Here is an 18015-nt window from a genome sequence, read left to right as displayed (position 1 = left end):
TAGAGACTAGATGGGACTCCTTTCTTTCATGAGCTGAGGATTTAATGGACCAGATACAACAATGGCACAGGCGAGTGATTTCAAGGAGCTCTCATTATAAGCAGGATCTATGTTGCAGGGATTCACAGGATGAAGGGACTGCCTTTAGAGACACATTGCCTTATAGAGAGTGCTGCAAACAACCAGGCTGACAGCCTTCTCTAAAGGTCAAAAAAGGTTATGTGAGTCTCTTAACTGTAAAACTCTGAGGGGAAATTTATAAGTTTCTGTCTTCTGGAAAGTTGACTTTAGTAGTAGTGTATCTATTAAAATTTGTGCAGTAAAGTAGCCCATTGTATATAGTGAGGGAGAAAACATTCAATGAGTTCCTGAACACAGGTAGGGGTGTGTGTTCATGTATGCATGCATGCGTGTGTGTGTGTGTGTGTGTGTGTGTGTGTGTGTGTGTGTGTGTGTGTAAACTGAATTGATATCTAAATACACTATTTCATAAGAATCATTGTTATTTAATGCTTTTATTCCTTGATAGCTTTCTGCAAGTGTGCCATTTTCGACTTATCTTTATTTCTTACAAGTTCTTTCATAATCAGGTTCCTGATTTTATGCTAAAAATCACAAACATGAGCTAGGATTAATGAAGTGTGTTTTAAGAGCAAAGAGGCTGAGCAGAGTACAATCTTTCTTCCACAGACAGAATATTTGAACAGATGGAACACAGTGCCATTCTGAAGGAGGCTAAAGGCAGGATGACAGAAAAAGCAGAGGTTTAAGAACAAGCACAGGGGCCAGGTTCAGCATGAGGCTGACTGCCTAGGTTTCCTCTTCATCTCACAAGTGCTTCCCATGCTTCTATGGGTTCAGGAGCAACAAATACCGAGACTCTCTGAGGTATCTTCTAAGAGATAGTGTCAATAGACACCAGCCAACCTTCCAGATTTCATCTCCATTTCAATGTACACCACAGAACTGCCAGGGCTAGAGTGTTTGCTTGTGGTAAAAGGGCAGAGAGACAACGTTATGAACAAAAAATACTAAGTAGTGGGTTGTTTTCACTTTTAGTCACTCTGTTTTGTTTTCATTTATTGTGTTATAGAAGGGAAGGCTTGGTATCACCTGACAAGAAAACCTAATTCATGAGGTAAAATGAGATACAGAGACTTTGGGGTGAACCCTCTGTCTTGGCTGCTGTGCTCAGGAAGTTCTCATAGCTCTGGAAGCCCTGATTTACATATTTTAAAAAAATGATGGGCTGTGGAGATAGCTAAGTTGATATTGTGTTTACTTTGTTCCAGCCCCAGATCCTGGGTGATTTTTATTTGGCTTTGTTTTTTGTTTTTTTTTTTATTTTTGTTTTGTTTTGTTTTTTTGATGGGTGCAGTGAACTTTATTGATGGTATTCAAGAGAGTAGGGCTCCCTAAGTCCCTCCTTATTCTGGGGGTCTGGGATGGAAACTGTGAGGGAGATGATCGGTTGTGGGGGTTATTGGACAGGGACTGCTCAGCAGCCAGGGCTTCTCTCTTGCTCGAGTCCTTGCTGGGGGTGGATGGTCCAGGGTGGGCTTCTTACTCCTTGGAGGCCATGTAGGCCATGAGGTCCACCACCCTGTTGCTGTAGCCGAATTCATTGTCATACTAGGAAATGAGCTTTACAAAGTTGTCATTGAGAGCAATGCCAGCCCCAGCATCAAATGTGGAAGAGTGGGAGTCACTGTTGAAGTCGCAGAAGACAAACTGGTCCTCGGTGTAGCCCAGGATGTCCTTCAGTGGGCCCTCGGATGCCTGCTTCACCACCTTCTTGATGTCCTCATACTTGGCAGGTTTCTCCAGTCGACATGTCAGATCCACAACGGACACGTTGGGGGTAGGAACACGGAAGGCCATGCCAGTCAGCTTCCCGTTCAGCTCTGGGATGACTTTGCCCACAGCCTTGGCAGCGCCAGTGGATGCAGGGATGATGTTCTGGGTAGCCCCACGGCCATCACGCCACAGCTTCCCGGAGGGGCCATCCACAGTCTTCTGGGTGGCAGTGATGGCATGGACCGTGGTCATGAGTCCTTCCACAATGCCAAAGTTGTCATGTATGACCTTGGCCAGGGGTGCTAAGCAGTTGGTGGTGAAGGACGCATTGCTGACAATCTTGAGGAGTTGTCATACTTGTCTTGGTTCACACCCATCACAAAATGGGAGCATCAGCAGAAGGGGCGGAGATGATGACCCTCTTGGCCCCGCCCTTCAAGTGGACCCCAGCCTTCTCCATGGTGGTGAAGATGCTAGTAGATTCCACAACATATTCGGCGCCAGCATCACCCCATTTGATGTTGGCGGGATCTCGCTCCTGGAAGATGGTGATGGCCTTCCCGTTGATGACAAGCTTCCCAGGGGTCATTGATGGCAACAATGTCCACTTTGCCAGAAGTGAAGGCAGCCCTGGTAACCAGGCGTGCAATACGGCCAAATCCGTTCACGCCGACCTTCACCATTGCGTCTCCGGAGCGAGGCTGGCACTGCACGAAAAGATGCGGCTGTCTCTAGAACAGGGAGGAGCAGAGAGCCTTGGCTTTGTTTTTAATCCACATATTTTAGCACATACTTGTGATCCTGGTCCTGGAGAACTTGAAAGAGATGGGTCCTGGGCTCAGTGGCCTGGTAGCCTAACCTATCTGGTCAGCTCCAGGCTAATCATGGACCCCATCTAAAGGAGAACATCCTCTTCTCAAATGAAGAAGGAAGCCCAGTATGTTCTGTTTATAGATTTCGTTCTTGGCTGAGTTGTATGGTTGAACATTTGTTTCCTGACCTTAAGAAGATTGTTTATTTATTTGTCTCAGGTGCTTTGCAGGGAAGATGAACTCAAAGTTCACCTGTCTTGAGAAAAGAAATTGACTTCAGAGCTGCAGCAAGGGGCAAGCAGGAGGCAGGAGGAATCTGGCCAGGCTGCCTATGGAGAAGCAAGAGCCAGTTAAATCTAGATGGTTTGTCTGAGAATCTCACTTCCTTGGGATGTAAGATGAGGCAGTTTGAGTGCTTCATTATATTCTTTGTTAAAGCATGGCCTCTTCTTTTTCCAAAAAAATTCTGGGGAGACCTCAAATTCTTCTTGACTTTTGAGGCAGATATCCAACCTGGAAATAAAAGCCACTATCTCCTTATTAGCTCTTCTTCTCTTCTGTAGACACCTCCTTGGAGACCTGAACTTACATTTGAACAAGGTGGTAAAATTTTCATGTCTGTGGAGTCCCCTCACATTACAAAGCTCACTTAACAGTCCATGTGGGATGCAACAATATGACAGATACTTACTGAACTTAACTCATTTGTGTTTAGGTTTAGTAAATCTTGGGCAGAAACAAAATTCCATATTGTACGATTTTGTTTAATTTTGCAGTTCCTTAAATGCTTTTTTGTCATCACATCCACATAATACACATGACATAAATTCTTTGGGTCCTGTATCCCTTTTCTTCTCACTATCCCAAGTTCCACAAAACCAAGAAATTTTCAATAAAGTTTACCCTATACCCTCCTAATCCTGGAGAACTCAGGTAGGCGTGGGTCATACAATTTGATTATGTCTTCCATTGTGGTTTCTTAGCTCCTGTCCTCTGTCCTAACTTCCACTGCTCCAAGAACACATCCACCATGATCACAACTACATAGTAACCACAGCTGCAGCCACAGTGATTTGCTTACGACAGCAGGAATTTCTGGCTAATCCCACATGCTTCTACCCACTCGGAAGCTCTCAGGTTAAAGGACATTTTATAAAGGACATGTATTAAGGCATTTCTCTATCTTTTTGATTAAGTTTTTGCCCCTTTGCCCTTCCATAACTATCATTATAACTGAAATTAGTTGCTCACTGGCTGTGTTCTCTGTTCAATTATATGGTTCTTGAGGACTGGGGTCAACCTTATGATCTATCTAGTCTACTGATACATCTTTAGTAACTAATGCATTTCCCTAACAGCCACTTATTTATTAAGTGGATTGATAAATGGACAGAGAATGAAAATACTGTCATTACTTTTTATTAGATTTAGCAAATGATTGTTCAACCTTTCATTTGAATCTGCCCTTGGGACTATGAAAGAACTTCACTGACTCTGTTACTCTCTACCACTATTGATTTGTCTACATGGTCTTCACTACTATCCATGTCAGAGTTTGTTTGAGAAAACTTGTAAAGCCTCATTTCTATTTAACACTGGAGATGTGTGTGTGTGTGTGTGTGTGTGTGTGTGTGTGTGTGTGTGTGTGGTGTGTAACAAATCAACAAACACTAACCTTTATATGGTTTTTAAAACTTAAACTTTTTGTCGTTTTGTTTCTTCAGACATTGTCTTGCTGTATAATCTAGTCAGACATACAATTCACTATGCAGTCCAGGCTAGCCTTGAATTTGTAGTAAACATCCTGCTTCACATTTGCAATTGGTATTACAGGTAGGTCGATATATTTAAATTTAAAAAATCAAAACAAAAAAAAACTTTGAAGTAAAAAATGAAATAAAATGTTGCTTTCAGGTGCAAAATTTTCATCTAAATACATAAAATTTCTCATTGTGTCCTTGTAAACGTTTTTTGCTGGATGGTCTAGATAGCCATACCTAACATCAATCATAAATGCCGAGAAAAAGTATAGTACGCATTAAAATTTTTTCCTATAAACGCTAGTTTGGGGTTTTTTTGTATCAATGAAATAGTTCATTTTCTAATAGCTATCACCTTAAAACAATAAGATTACAGCAAATGTTGCTGGCCCTAATGTTCGTGGGCAGTGGGCCATCACCCCTCAGAGAGTTCCAATCAATGAAGGCTTGCAATGACTCCGAATATTCCAAACTTGATGCTCCCTGCTTCCCACCATCCTACAAACCCTCATCCAACATCTACTACCTTGAACACTTTTGTAAATCTTTGTGAGGGTGATAAATGATCAAGCTCTACTACTAGATAAAGTCTCAAAGCCAAATTTATCAGCCCACTTATTATCCAGAACAGAGAAGGAAGTAAAGTCAATGGGTTCAGCAACAGTTGGGGATAAAGGAGGCTAGAAGGGAACCCTTCATACCTAGTCTAGGTACTCTGTCTTGATCAGCCTTTTATTTTGGAAATGGTCCACTATGTTTATTAGGATAACAAATTGTATATTGCAATGAAATGATTTGCATTATTTTTAAATGATTGATCAAAATAAAACAAAGCAGTAAAGCTCACAAAAATATAAGGAAATTGAGGAACCCAAATAAAAAAATATTAAAAACTGTAAAAAAAATCTTTGTAAAAATACATTCAGACACTTTCAGGTAAGATCTGAGAAAATAACTGTAGAAAACACATGCCCCTTCCACCTACATGTCCTATGTTTCCTGGTTTACTTATGGTTTTGATGTTGGTTGACTTGTTTGCATTCTGTTCAAAGTTCTCTCTCCCTGTTCTTCAGAGAAATGCTCTCAAAGCAGCTTCCATTCTTCCTAGGTCAGTCATTGCCAAACCACTAGAGAAATCCCTTCTCTTAGAACAGGAGGCTGGGTGCATTCCTCTAAAGTTTGTGGCAGTGGACAGCCATTATTACTGGTGACTAATAGGCCTCTGAATAACTAGAAAGGCAACTCATATAGAAGTAGACACGACAGGAATGGAGATGTATGCAGGCCTCCTTTCATCTTCCCAGCCACACCCAATCATGGAGAGTCAGAAGCTACAGCACAGCCATCTTCAAAGGAGAGGACACCAAAGCAAAGAGGAAAAAAAAAAAAGACTTAATGACTAATTGGCAAGCCATCTGTCTATGTGTGTTATCTCTGTATGTTACCTTCACAGTTTTCCTTTTTAAGTTCTCATTGATCTGAGACCTGCCTGAAGACTTTAAAGAGTATAATATATTCTCATCTGCTCCTCAGCAAAGATTCCCTGATGGATCAGGGATGGCTGACTTGTAGACTTTATCATTATTTTATCAGTTAAGAAGCAGAGACCCCAGGTTCAGACAATTTGTCCTGTACTGTTCAGCTGCATAGAAGCAGCTAGCATTAGAAACTCAATACACTAACTTGCCCCATTACACATCTTGCTAGAATACCATTACACTAAAAGAACTGTCTTCATTTCATCACATGCTGCTTTAAGATTTTTATAAGCACCTTCCGTGTCTTCCTTTCTTGAAACCAGAAGCCTGGATTTTATTCCCTTCTATCAAGACTTATTATCAGAAAATATCACATATCTGTCTTTTATCACTAAACATGAATGAGAATCTATGCTCTTCCCAGTCTAAGGGAGTGTTCCTGTTTGGCCTCATTTTCTGCATTTTGGAATGGAAGACTGTGTGTTAACTGTCTCTAGAGGATGGAGCTGACAGGAGGCATATGTCTTTGATTTACTAGAAAGCAATGGATGGAGGCTGACTAGTTTGACAACAGCCATCTGTACTGTGCACAAGCTAAGAACCTGGTAGCTATTCAGGCCCCAGACCTAGCCTCAGCTAGGAGGCCTCAGCAATCCCAACCTGTAGTGAAGTCCTGCAGAATCATAGCTCTTCAGAACCGGTGTCATCTGAAGAAACTGGAGTCTGATGGCAGTGGAGAATGGCAGTGTCACCTGAGATTCACCAACTTACCAGCAGGGAGGGAAGGCTAAAGAGAGCCCTTCTATTTCCTTAGGCCTGTTTGCACCTGGACTGCTGCTGAATAGTACTACATGCTTTGGAGAATGGACAGGCTTCTCCCCACAGTTAACCCCTTACAGAAGAGATCACACAGACCTGCGCAAAGGCATAGCTCACAGTTCAACAGATCCTATCAGGTGACAGGCAAGATCAACAAACACAGTATGTCTCTCTATGTACATGGAACTTGAATATCCTGAGGGTAAAAGGATTGTGTTAGATTCCAGTCACTGAGCTGATATTAGAAATACAAAATGCACATACCACCCTATCTCAGAAAACTATATGAGGGAGTCTTGAGTGCCTGAGATGAACATACTCATTTCCAGCAGAGCCTCTACAGCAAAAACACGCACAAACACTAATGGCAGAGCAGTCCTCAGTTCCCAGAAAGGACAAGGAATAGGTCTATTATTTATTTTTCCTTTCATATCTGAAAAAAAATGTGTCTTCAGTGTCATTGCTGTCTCTATTTTGGGGTTTCTTTCTCTTGCCTCAGACCTCCTGGGGACTCTGAAGGGGGAACATCTGTGTGTCTGTTTTGCTCCCTTTTGCTAAACCTGCTAAATCGCAAAGAAGCTAAATTTTTAATGTTCCAGAAGCTCTGTGTGTGAAGCGATGATATTGGTTGCAATTGAAGAAGAGTTTTAAGACGGGCAATTTTATAGCAACTTACATAATGCATGCCAAAGTGTGAGGCTGTTATGGAATCGCATCTGCGATTGAGAGCTGCATAATACGGCAATAGTATTTGAATATTATCAGATTGTAAATGGTGGAAATGTGGTATTAAGTGTTTGTGAGGAGTGAATTATGCTCTATTATACTGCAGACGCCCTGGGAGCAGTGGAAGCAGCCGGTGAATGGCGGGCTTCTTTGATTTATTAACAGGGCTAGTTGACTCAGATTATGCTTATTTTATGTGTGGAACCATTATAAGTTCTGAGGCTGTACTCTAAGGAGGCCTCATGCAGTGATGAGGGATAGTAGTCATATGCACCCTCTCTGTCGGCACAGCTCCTGGGCTATCTGGTTTTATCTAGAGCTGAGAAATGTCAGTCTGTCTGTCTATCTATCTATCTATCTATCTATCTATCTATCTATCTCTATCTATCCACCTACCTATCTATAATGTAAGCAAATCTCCACAGATAATGGGAATCTCTGAGGAAATGATGATGTTGAATGGAAAGCTGAGCAGAATATAAGGAATTATAAATATCAAGATAGTAGGGCTATCAATGAATGATGGAAATTATACAATCTTATAGGATGGCAAGAGTAGGCATAATGACTTGGAACTAAGGAAGAAATGTGGGCCACACAATCAGTAAGGTTTATAGTTATAAGAATTACACTACAGATAATTTGTTTTCAAGGCTCAAGGAGCAGCTTTGAGTACCACAGATGTCATGAGGAAGGGGAATGGGCAATGAGTAGGCCCATTGCTCTTGTTGCTGGGTTGAACATGTATCCTATGTTCACCACACTAAATGCAATTGTGAAAATATTCACAATAAAATCCTGGAAGCAGCAAAACCCATAATTACATTGCAATCTAAGAGGCAGCAAGCATCAAGCTTGATGGGCTGCCTCCTACAGGAAATATTCTCACTCTGAGCCATAAGAAACAATATGGGGAATGAATTATTTTGTTTCGGGGGGGGGGAATAAGCATCAGTAAGAGAGAAATGTTTCCTGTTGTATTTTTTACCCCATAAAAAAGATGTGGATTAGTCCCTGAGGAGTTACAATGAGAGGGAAGCATGATGCTGATCATGAGAGCAAACAGGACTCCTACTGCTTTCAACAGTAGGAATAGTAATGTGGGAAGGCCAACAGTTCTCAGGATGGAGACAAGTGGCAACAGGATTGCAGGGGCTGAGTAAATATATGGAATAATTATATTTAAAAGTGATACTGAAAAGAAAGTATCAAAACATCATTCAACAGCAGCATGTAGAGTGATCAGTTCCTACTCTACAAAATCAAGAAGGTAGATGGCATTGAAATGCAGACCTCCTGTTCAGAGTAAAAGCATAACTCATTCAAACATAAGTGATGCAAGCATTTGCAGGGGAAAGAAAAAAAGCTTCTAAAAGTAAGAAGGGATTCAATAGATAATAACAATTTGGGAAGCTGAAATTTCTCCTTGCATTCACTGTAGCTCTACCCAGATATCAGTATAAACTGTTCTGATATGACCTGGCCCATAGCCCATGGAGTCTGTGCAAACAGATATAACATTGCCAGAAAGGTAACAGAGGTTCTCAAATACAAAGACAAACACACAGCCAAGCATAACCAAATATCTGGGGAGAGTCACACCATGAAGGAGAGGTGGGAAGCTTGGCAAATAGAATACTGAACTCACAGACTCAGAAAATAAAGCAAGCGAGGTATTTAAGTAAATATTGCACACTTCCACGGAGAGTGACAAAGAACATCCTGATCATTTAAAAAGATTCCATTTCATACTCATAATCTGAAACTCTATTTCTCCAAATGACAATGGAAACACTGAATAGCAGAATATTCAAATGCTTAAAGGAGAAAAAACTGAATTTAGAAGGATGATGGGTTTGAGTTGATTTTACCCTCCTTAGAATACAAAAGAACAAACATATAAAATGGATTTTTGAGTATTTTGGATAGATACATATGTAAAGTGGTCATTGGAATATGGAAGTCAAAGTGGGCTGTTTAGATATGAGATTCCAAAATCTACCAGTAGTGATAAAATTTTAACTTTTAAAATAAAAGATCCCATGATATGGTAAATGTAATTTTTCCATTTTTTATTTGAATTAGAAAAAAGATTATTTTACATGTCAATCCCAGTTCCCTCTCCCTCCCTTCCTCCCCTACCACTCCCCTAAACTAAAAACCTACCTTTCTGCTATCACATATCCTTTCTGCTCCCCAGGGAGGGTGAGGCCTTCCATGAGGGTTCTTCACAGTCTGTCATAGCCTGTGTCATGGCTCAGAGAGTATCCCTCTATGTGGAATGGGCTCCCAAATCTGGGAGGTAGGGATAAGTACTGATCTACTAAAGGAGACGCCATGGATTTCTGAGGTCTGCTCACTGACACCCACGTTCCAGGGTTCTGGAGCAGTCCCATGATGCTTTCCCAGCTATCAGTCTGGGGACCAAGAGCTCCCTGTTGTTCAGGTCAGCTGTTTCTGTGAGTTTCATCAGCCTGGTCTGGACCACTTTGCTCATCACTCATCCTTCTCTGCAACTGGATTCCAGTTCAGTTCAGTGATTAGCTAGGGGTGTCTGCTTCTACTTCCAGCAACTGCTGGATGAAGGCTATAGGATGCCATATAAATCAGTATTCAATCTCATTATCAGGGTAGGGCATTTAAGGTAGCCTCTCCTCTGTTGCTTAGATTGTTAATTGTCAGACATTTCCCTAGTGCCTGATTTCTCTTTAAAAATAAAATATCTCCCTCTATTATGATAACTCTTACCGTGTTTTCTTCTATTCTTCCCCTGACTCAAACTTTCTGTTTCCTCCTATCCTTCTCATCCCTCCTCTTCTCCCCTTCTCATTCTCCTAGATCCCTCTCCCCTCCCCCAATGCTCCCAATTTGCTCAGTAGATCTTGTCCCTTTCCCCTTCTCTGGGGGACCTTCTATGTCTCTTTTACAATCCTCCTTCTTACCTTGCTTCTCTGGCAGTGTAGATTGTGAGCTGGTAATCTTTTGGTCTATGTCTAAGATCCATATATGAGTGGGTAAACATATTTTTTAAGACATTAAAGAATGTACAAAGGAACATTATGTGAATATTTGAAAGTCCAAATCTGAGAAGAACATTCTTGGAAGTGTCCAGCGGAATCAGATGTTGTGAAGGGATTTTTACATCCTTACAGCACTGGTGTGGAGCCTGCCTCAGCAATACTAGGTGCAGGGAACCTCATGATCTTTGGAGATACTGCACTGAAAAACACTGTTAGGTTTAAAGAGAACTGAAAGCATTTAGTTTTTTTTTCTTATATTGGTTATAGATATTTTGTCTGTAAGTCTGAAGGAATTAGTAGAACATGTATTCTGGGATATAAAATTAGTTAATCTACTAGAAGGAAACCAGATTAAGAAATAGTAGGGAAAAGAGAAATCTTTTGTTTATAACTAAGTGTAAATGCACACTATTTACCAGGCATCATGCTGAAGTCAAATTCACACATGGTTGAAGTCAGACAACACCAGTATATATGTAACAGAATGGCTCACCAAGGAGCTATAATTCTTTTTTTTTGTATTTATTTCTTTGTTCATGGCCTTAAACAAAACTTGCCTTGCATACTTGTACGTATTTGGTGGTAAGAACATATTTTCTCCTCTGGAAAACTACTGTCTGTATCAATCAATCAATCAATCAATAAATTGGCTATATGTACTAAGTACTCTAGCATGAAAGTCAATGAAATTCAGCATCAATTCACCTCTTTCCCTTTCCACAAAAGGGGAAGCAAGGGGAAAGGGGAAAGCAAGAATCAGAAAAAGACATGAAAAACAGAACATTATCATAGAAACAAGTATTTTCAACATGTAAATGAACATGGACAACAAATACTTTATGATCATTGAAGAAAAATACTATGTTCAACTATGCTATGTGGCAATGCTGCAAGCATAAAATCATGAAAGAAGCTTACCACATAATAAAAATGAGAGGTTGATCATAATGTGAAAAAATTCATTCAGAAATCAAACAGTAAAAAATAACCACAGAAATGGGGAGTTCCTGGAAGAGACCACAAATAATATTCAATCAGGTCAACAGAACCACATAATGAAAATATAATATAAAGTTAAAATAAAGGGAAGTCTTTAAAAACTTTAAAATGTGTGGAAATTAAAGTTTATTCTGTTTGAATTCAGAGTCTATAATAGAAAAACTAAATCATAGAATATAATAGAAAAACTAAATCATAGAAATCAAGTATTTTAAAAGTTAATTCAAAATCACTCACTTAAGATTCTAGAAGAAATTATTTTTCTCCATTAACCTATACCCTAGAAGACACAGGATGAATAAGCCTAAAATGATTCATTACCAAGGTTCTGGGCTTAAAATTTTAAAAACTTTCCTCAGGGAACAGTAAGCAATAATCAACTCAATTACTAAAAAAGGAAGGAGAAATAAGCAACACACAAGGCCAGCTGCATCATCACCATGGCAACATTCAACAGCAAGGACAGCTGGGCAACACCTACAAATTACTTGAGGATAGAAACTGACCTATGTGTTTTATCTTTAGATCAGGTGTCAATCAATTATTATATCAACTGACAAGCAGTTTTCAGCATGCAAGAACTCAGGAAAGATTTTCGTATGTGAACTTGTGAATATTTGACTTCTCTTCAGAGTTAATCAAGAAAGAGTCGGGATTCTCCAGCAGAAGCATTGGCAGGTGCTATGTCTAGATTAAACTGTGACAAGAGCAGATATGACCCAAGGTCACAGGTCAAGGCAGGAGCAGAAAGTCTGCAAATACAGAATTCATACAAGCAGTTTAAACTGGGAAAGAAAATGTGATTGAAAGACAAATTTCTAATCATTTGACTTACCATCTAATTTAAAATATAAATGTAGGCATTAATAAAAATGTAAACTAGACACATTTGTGGATGAGAAGGATTGACAATTCTAGACCCTTAACAACGTTCTGAAAGTTATTTTGCTTGTGTGTGTGTGTGTGTGTGTGTGTGTGTGTGTGTGTGTGTGTGTGTGTGTGTGTGTGTATAGGCATGTCAGGATACACTGATCTGTTTTTGTAAATGTGGAGGTCAAAGTTTGATTTTGAGTGACTTGCCATCCCTCTCCACCTATGTCTTTGAGATAGGGTCTTTCACTCAACATAAAGCTTAGTTTGGGCTAGACCAGCTGGCAATGTAAACATAGGGATTACAGAAGCAAGATGCCACACTTGGCTTTTGGTGGGTAGCAGGGACTGCCACTCAGGACCTCATTTTTGATGAATAAGCATTTTATCATCTGAGCCATGTATCCAGGCCCAATAACTGTCAAAACTTTGAAATTAATATTATAAAGAAAAATGGTACAAAAATATTTTAATATTAGAATTATGAACAGGTTATAAAAAGATGCAAATCTATCTTAAGATGTTATAAAAATAATGTTTTTAATCCATGTATGTGTCATGTCAATAATTTAAAGTAGCCAAATTCCCTTTTTTAAGGAAAATACCTTTTATATGTGACTTACACTAAAGCAAAAACCCAGGACACTAACACTATATTTAATAACCTACAGTACATATAAACAACATTTGTAAATAACTCAAAAATATTAAAAAGTTTTAATTTGGAATACATTTTCTAGAAAACTCAAGGGAAGTGAAACAAAAGTCATGAGGCTAGTTTTAGAAACATTTAAACTATGGACAAACAGTCCCAAAATACAGCAATACCCTATCTTTTTAGAATCTAGAGAGTAAAATCCTCAACAAACTTGCAAATAATAAATGTCTGTGTACTACATAACATGGATCTAACATCTTTAAGACAAAACAAATAAGTAAAAACTCATTGATGGTATGCCTTGTCACGTTGTTCCAGACATTAAAATCAAATAACTTGACTTTTTTTTCTTTTTTTTTTTTACTGAAAGTGTATTAAAGAAATAAAAAATCCTGAAAACTGAGACTTGTTTCATGAACATAACCCTAAGCAATCAGCTGCAGATGCTGTTCATGACAAGGACTTCCTACATAGCTATAATAATATCAGTCACGGGTTCAACGTACTAAGTAACTAATCACACACCTGATAGACTGTACACAGTTCATAATTACTGTGACTGAAAGGCAATTCAACCAGTCCCAGTAAATGATACATTCTGGGACCTATCTTGTACATAAGCCAAACAAAAAGTTAAAAAAAATGCAGAGGCAGAGATCAATTATGATGTGAAAATTTTGCTTTGAAAGACTAATTCAGTAATAGTGAGCCTTGATGAGATGGTGAAAATGTATATGAGTTAGCAGCATACTCAGTACGAAGAGGAAACTGCACCAGATATGAAATGGCAGAGAGCTGTTGTGGGTGCAGCTTATAAGGAAGAAGAAATAGGAAATACAGAATTAAAGGAAGCATCCTAAGCCAAGTGTAATAGGATGAAACCAGGGAGCTGGGTGGAGCATCAGAAGATAAACATGTACAAGAGGTAAAGAGAAAGCAACATCAAAGAAAAATCAACATGCTAACAGTTTACTTGGTCACTTTATTGTGAACTATCCCTAATTTCAAATAAATAAATGAACAAACAAATAGGAACCAATCCCTTTTCCCCAAAGTTAATGTTCTGTACTTTTACAAAAGGAAATTGCTAAGAATTACAAATTATGCAAGGCATTAGGGGCACATGCCTTTAATCCCATCATTCTGGAGGCAGAGGCAGGCAAATCAGGACAGCCTGGTCTACAGAGTGAGTGCCAGGACAACCTCCAAAGCAATACTGAGAAACCATGTCTCGAAAAACAAAAAAAGAAAAAAAAAGGAAAAGAAAAAGAAGGCTCTCCAATTCTAAAATCAAAGGTTGGAAGGAAATTACATTTTTTCAGGAAACCACAGAAAATCAAGGGATATCTATCAATTGAAGATGGTTCTCATCCAACATAACATCCAGAGAACAGGAAGAGATGAGAAATTATCATGGAAAAGAAAATGATGTCTCCTGAAAAGGACCACAGGAGATGGAAAATAGGTTTGTATTAGAAAACCAAATATTAAGCAAAAGTGAACGAAAACATGTAGAAATAAAATAATATTCAAACTCATTCGATAAATAAAAGAAAATAGAAATAAGGAATAAGGTATACACATTTAAAACATTAATCAAGTAAAAATATAATAGAATCTAGTGAAAAAGTGAGAACAAGCAACTAAGGAAGAGAATATTGTGTTAAAAAGGAAGAAAAATACAAGAAAGCAAACTATATACTAATATTTATAACTATTACATTCCCTGTATAAGGAAAACTAGAACAGCAAAACAGATTCAATATCTAAAATGGGAATCCAAATATAGTTCCACAAATGGAAAAAAGATGAAATGCACACTGTCCATAGGAAAAAAAAGGAAGAAACCTAGAATTCCAAGGTCTGAGACTGATCCTAGAACAATCACCAAATTTAATAGATCAAGAATGCAATCTTCACCAATTATAAGCAAATGATCAAATATCTGGCATTGGCTAAATAATGAGAATAATATTGAAATTTTTAAACAAATACATAAAAAAGAAAAAATGTAGCAGAATTTTCAAAAAAATCCATGTACGGAGTATGTAGTTGCAATCTTCTTCCCCTATTGATCTTCATCTAGACATCAAAGCACAGCAGAGTGTAAAATGTAGTTAAGGCCCAATGAACTGCACTCATCAGCCCTGCATACATTCTTCTGATGGACAAAAGTCACCTGCAAAATAAAGAACAAGAAATCTCCAGAAGAAAGAAAGACAAAGCACACTTTACAATATACAAATACATTCCAGGACTTAAAATGATAATGCGAAGTGAGGACCAGGGAGCTAGCCTATCCAGCGGCATACTTCCTGTAAAAGCTTGAAGATCTGAATTAGATCCTAGACACTCAGGTTTCAAATAAGCTGAGCCAGATAGTGATGCTCTGAAGTCCTAGGGCAGGGCTCACAGACCAGCACTGTGAAATCATCAAGCAACTGGTCTAGTGAGACAACCTGTCACAGAAAAAGAGGTGCATGGCTAGGAGTGTGGAGCACACATTCACACATGTATAAAAATGATGCTTGCAAATGAACTTGTTATGTATTATGAAATGCTGTGAAAAGTTGTCCAAGAGCAACAAGGAAGAAATTGAAATAACAGGAAAAGGAGGGAAAAAATACACTTCACTTCTGTGTAAACAATAGGTAGACACTCAAGAGAAGAGTAAGGGAATAATAGGCAAGCCAGACGAAACAAGTTTTTAAAAGCACTCTTAATAAAACATGAATACATATTAGTAGAATAAAAGTAGAGACAGGACTGGTGAGATGGCTCTGTGGGAGAGGGAAATGAGCAACTACCATGTCTGACAATCTAAGTTTGATACTTAGTCCCTACATTCTAGAAAGATAGAACTGACCCATGCAAGTTGCCCTCTGACATCCATATATATATATATATATATATATATATATATATATATGTGTGTGTGTGTGTGTGTGTGTGTACACTGTGGTGCATGCCTTCTTGCCATATATATATATATATATATATATATATATATATATATATATTAAATAAAATTTTAAAATACAAATTTTTCTAAGTACCATATAAGATCTTGAATTTAAAACCATTGCTTTCTAACCAATATGATGAACTCAAAACATTCTAAGTAATGATGGTGCATGCCTTTAATCCCAGCACTTTTGAAGGGAGAGGCAGGTGGACTGCTAAATTTACAGCTAGCCTGGTCTGTAGAGTGAATTCCAAGACAGCTAGCAAAACACAGAGAAACCCTTTCTTGAAAACCAACAAAGAAATATATATGTGTGTATTACATAGAGGAACATGCACAAATGACTTTTTGACATTCTGGCTAACATTATATGTAAGGAAGAAGCATGTAAAATGTAAAAACAGTATAATGATGAGATATTATGACATAATTGATCTCAACAAATGATCAGTTGTTTCAATCAGCAAATCTGCGTAGATTTAACCTTCTAATAAAATTTCAAAGCAACATTTTCCTCATAGAACACATATTGGTGTGTTTGACAATAAAAAGATATAGAAAATAATTGACAAACATGAAAAAGTAATAGGACAGAGACATGAAGTAGGATAGGAAATCAAACAATGTTGGTACTTGAATAAGAAGCAGCCAAACTCAGTTAAACTAAACACTCAGAGGACAACACTTTTCAACACTGAAACCCACAATTCATAATAATTAAGCTGCCCACAAAAACTCATCGATGAATAACACAATGGTCATCTTCAGGAACCAAGGAACTCAGGGACCCAGGGAGATCCCAGTCATAGGACACTGAAAACGGAGAGAATAAGAGGCAGTAGCTGACAAACATGCACCTAAAAATGGAAGATAAAAACACTATGAAGGATGTGGTTCAGTTAGTAGAGAACTAGACTTTGACTTTGAACCACAGCATAGCATAAACCTGGTGTGGTGGTGTATATCTCTAATCCCAGCACTCAGGAGGCAGAGGCAGGAGGATTAGAAGTTTAAAGACAGCCTTGAATACACAGAGATCTGAGGGAAAGCCTAAACAGCACGAGACCAGGACACGATACCAAAAGATGAAACTAAGAAATTTGTTTTGTATAAGGATTTGTACTCAACTTTATGTACTAGCAATAATAATTACACAGATCTTTCTTCTATGTCATGCCTAAAACTGTCCATAATCTGGGTTATAAAGAAAACATTGGGGGCTGGAGAGATGCCTCAGATGTTAAGAGCACTGACTGCTCTTCCAGAGGTCCTGAGTTCAATTCCCAGCAACCACATGTTGGTTCACAACCATCCGTTATGAGATCTGGTGCCCTCTTCTGGTGTGCAGATATATATGAAAGCAGAATGTTGTATACGCAATAAATAAATAAATTCTTTTAAAAAAGAAAACATTGGTTATTTCAAACAGAAATACAAAAGCCTCTATGAACAAAATTCACAAAATAGAAATCTATCAAGCATGAAGAGCAAAGCTAAAATAAAAAAACCTACATAGTGTGGAAATTAGAGTCTTCTATTAACACTATAACCAAGGGGGATTATAGTGTCAAACAGCAAACTTTCCTGAAAAATGACAGATTAGCAGAGGTCATACCTTGTGGAACATACTAAAATCATGGAAAAGTTCATAACATTGAACACTTTCATTAGTAAACTTCAGAATGAAGGGTATGTCAAAGTTTCCCTGCTCAGAAAACTAGAAGAAGAACACTCAGAATACACACACATACATATCACATACATACCATATACATAACATACATATGATCCATACACTACATCACACATACATACTCACACAAATACACACATATACACACAAAACACACACACCATATACAAAACATACATATCATAAACACACACTACTTCACACATACACGCACATTCCCCACAAAATACACATACTATACTTACTGGACATACATACCACACTAACCATACACCACCCATATACACATACACATACACATACACACACATACATATAAATCACACACCACACATATACACATATATACCACACAAACACATCACAAATACACAGATATAAACTAAAAACATACAACACCACAACACACAGACATATA

General features: G+C 38.4%; 1 pseudogene; it reads right to left on the bottom strand.

The window, feature by feature from the left end:
• Nucleotides 1-1368: 1368 nt before the first annotated feature.
• LOC100755694 lies at nucleotides 1369-2547 on the bottom strand (annotated as a pseudogene).
• Nucleotides 2548-18015: the final 15468 nt, after the last annotated feature.

The sequence above is a fragment of the Cricetulus griseus genome, chromosome 2, assembly GCF_003668045.3.
Source record: "Cricetulus griseus strain 17A/GY chromosome 2, alternate assembly CriGri-PICRH-1.0, whole genome shotgun sequence".
In the NCBI taxonomy this organism is placed as follows: Eukaryota; Metazoa; Chordata; class Mammalia; order Rodentia; family Cricetidae; genus Cricetulus; species Cricetulus griseus.
The sequence above is the reverse complement of the archived record's forward strand: the minus strand, read 5'-3'. Positions and strand labels throughout refer to the sequence as shown.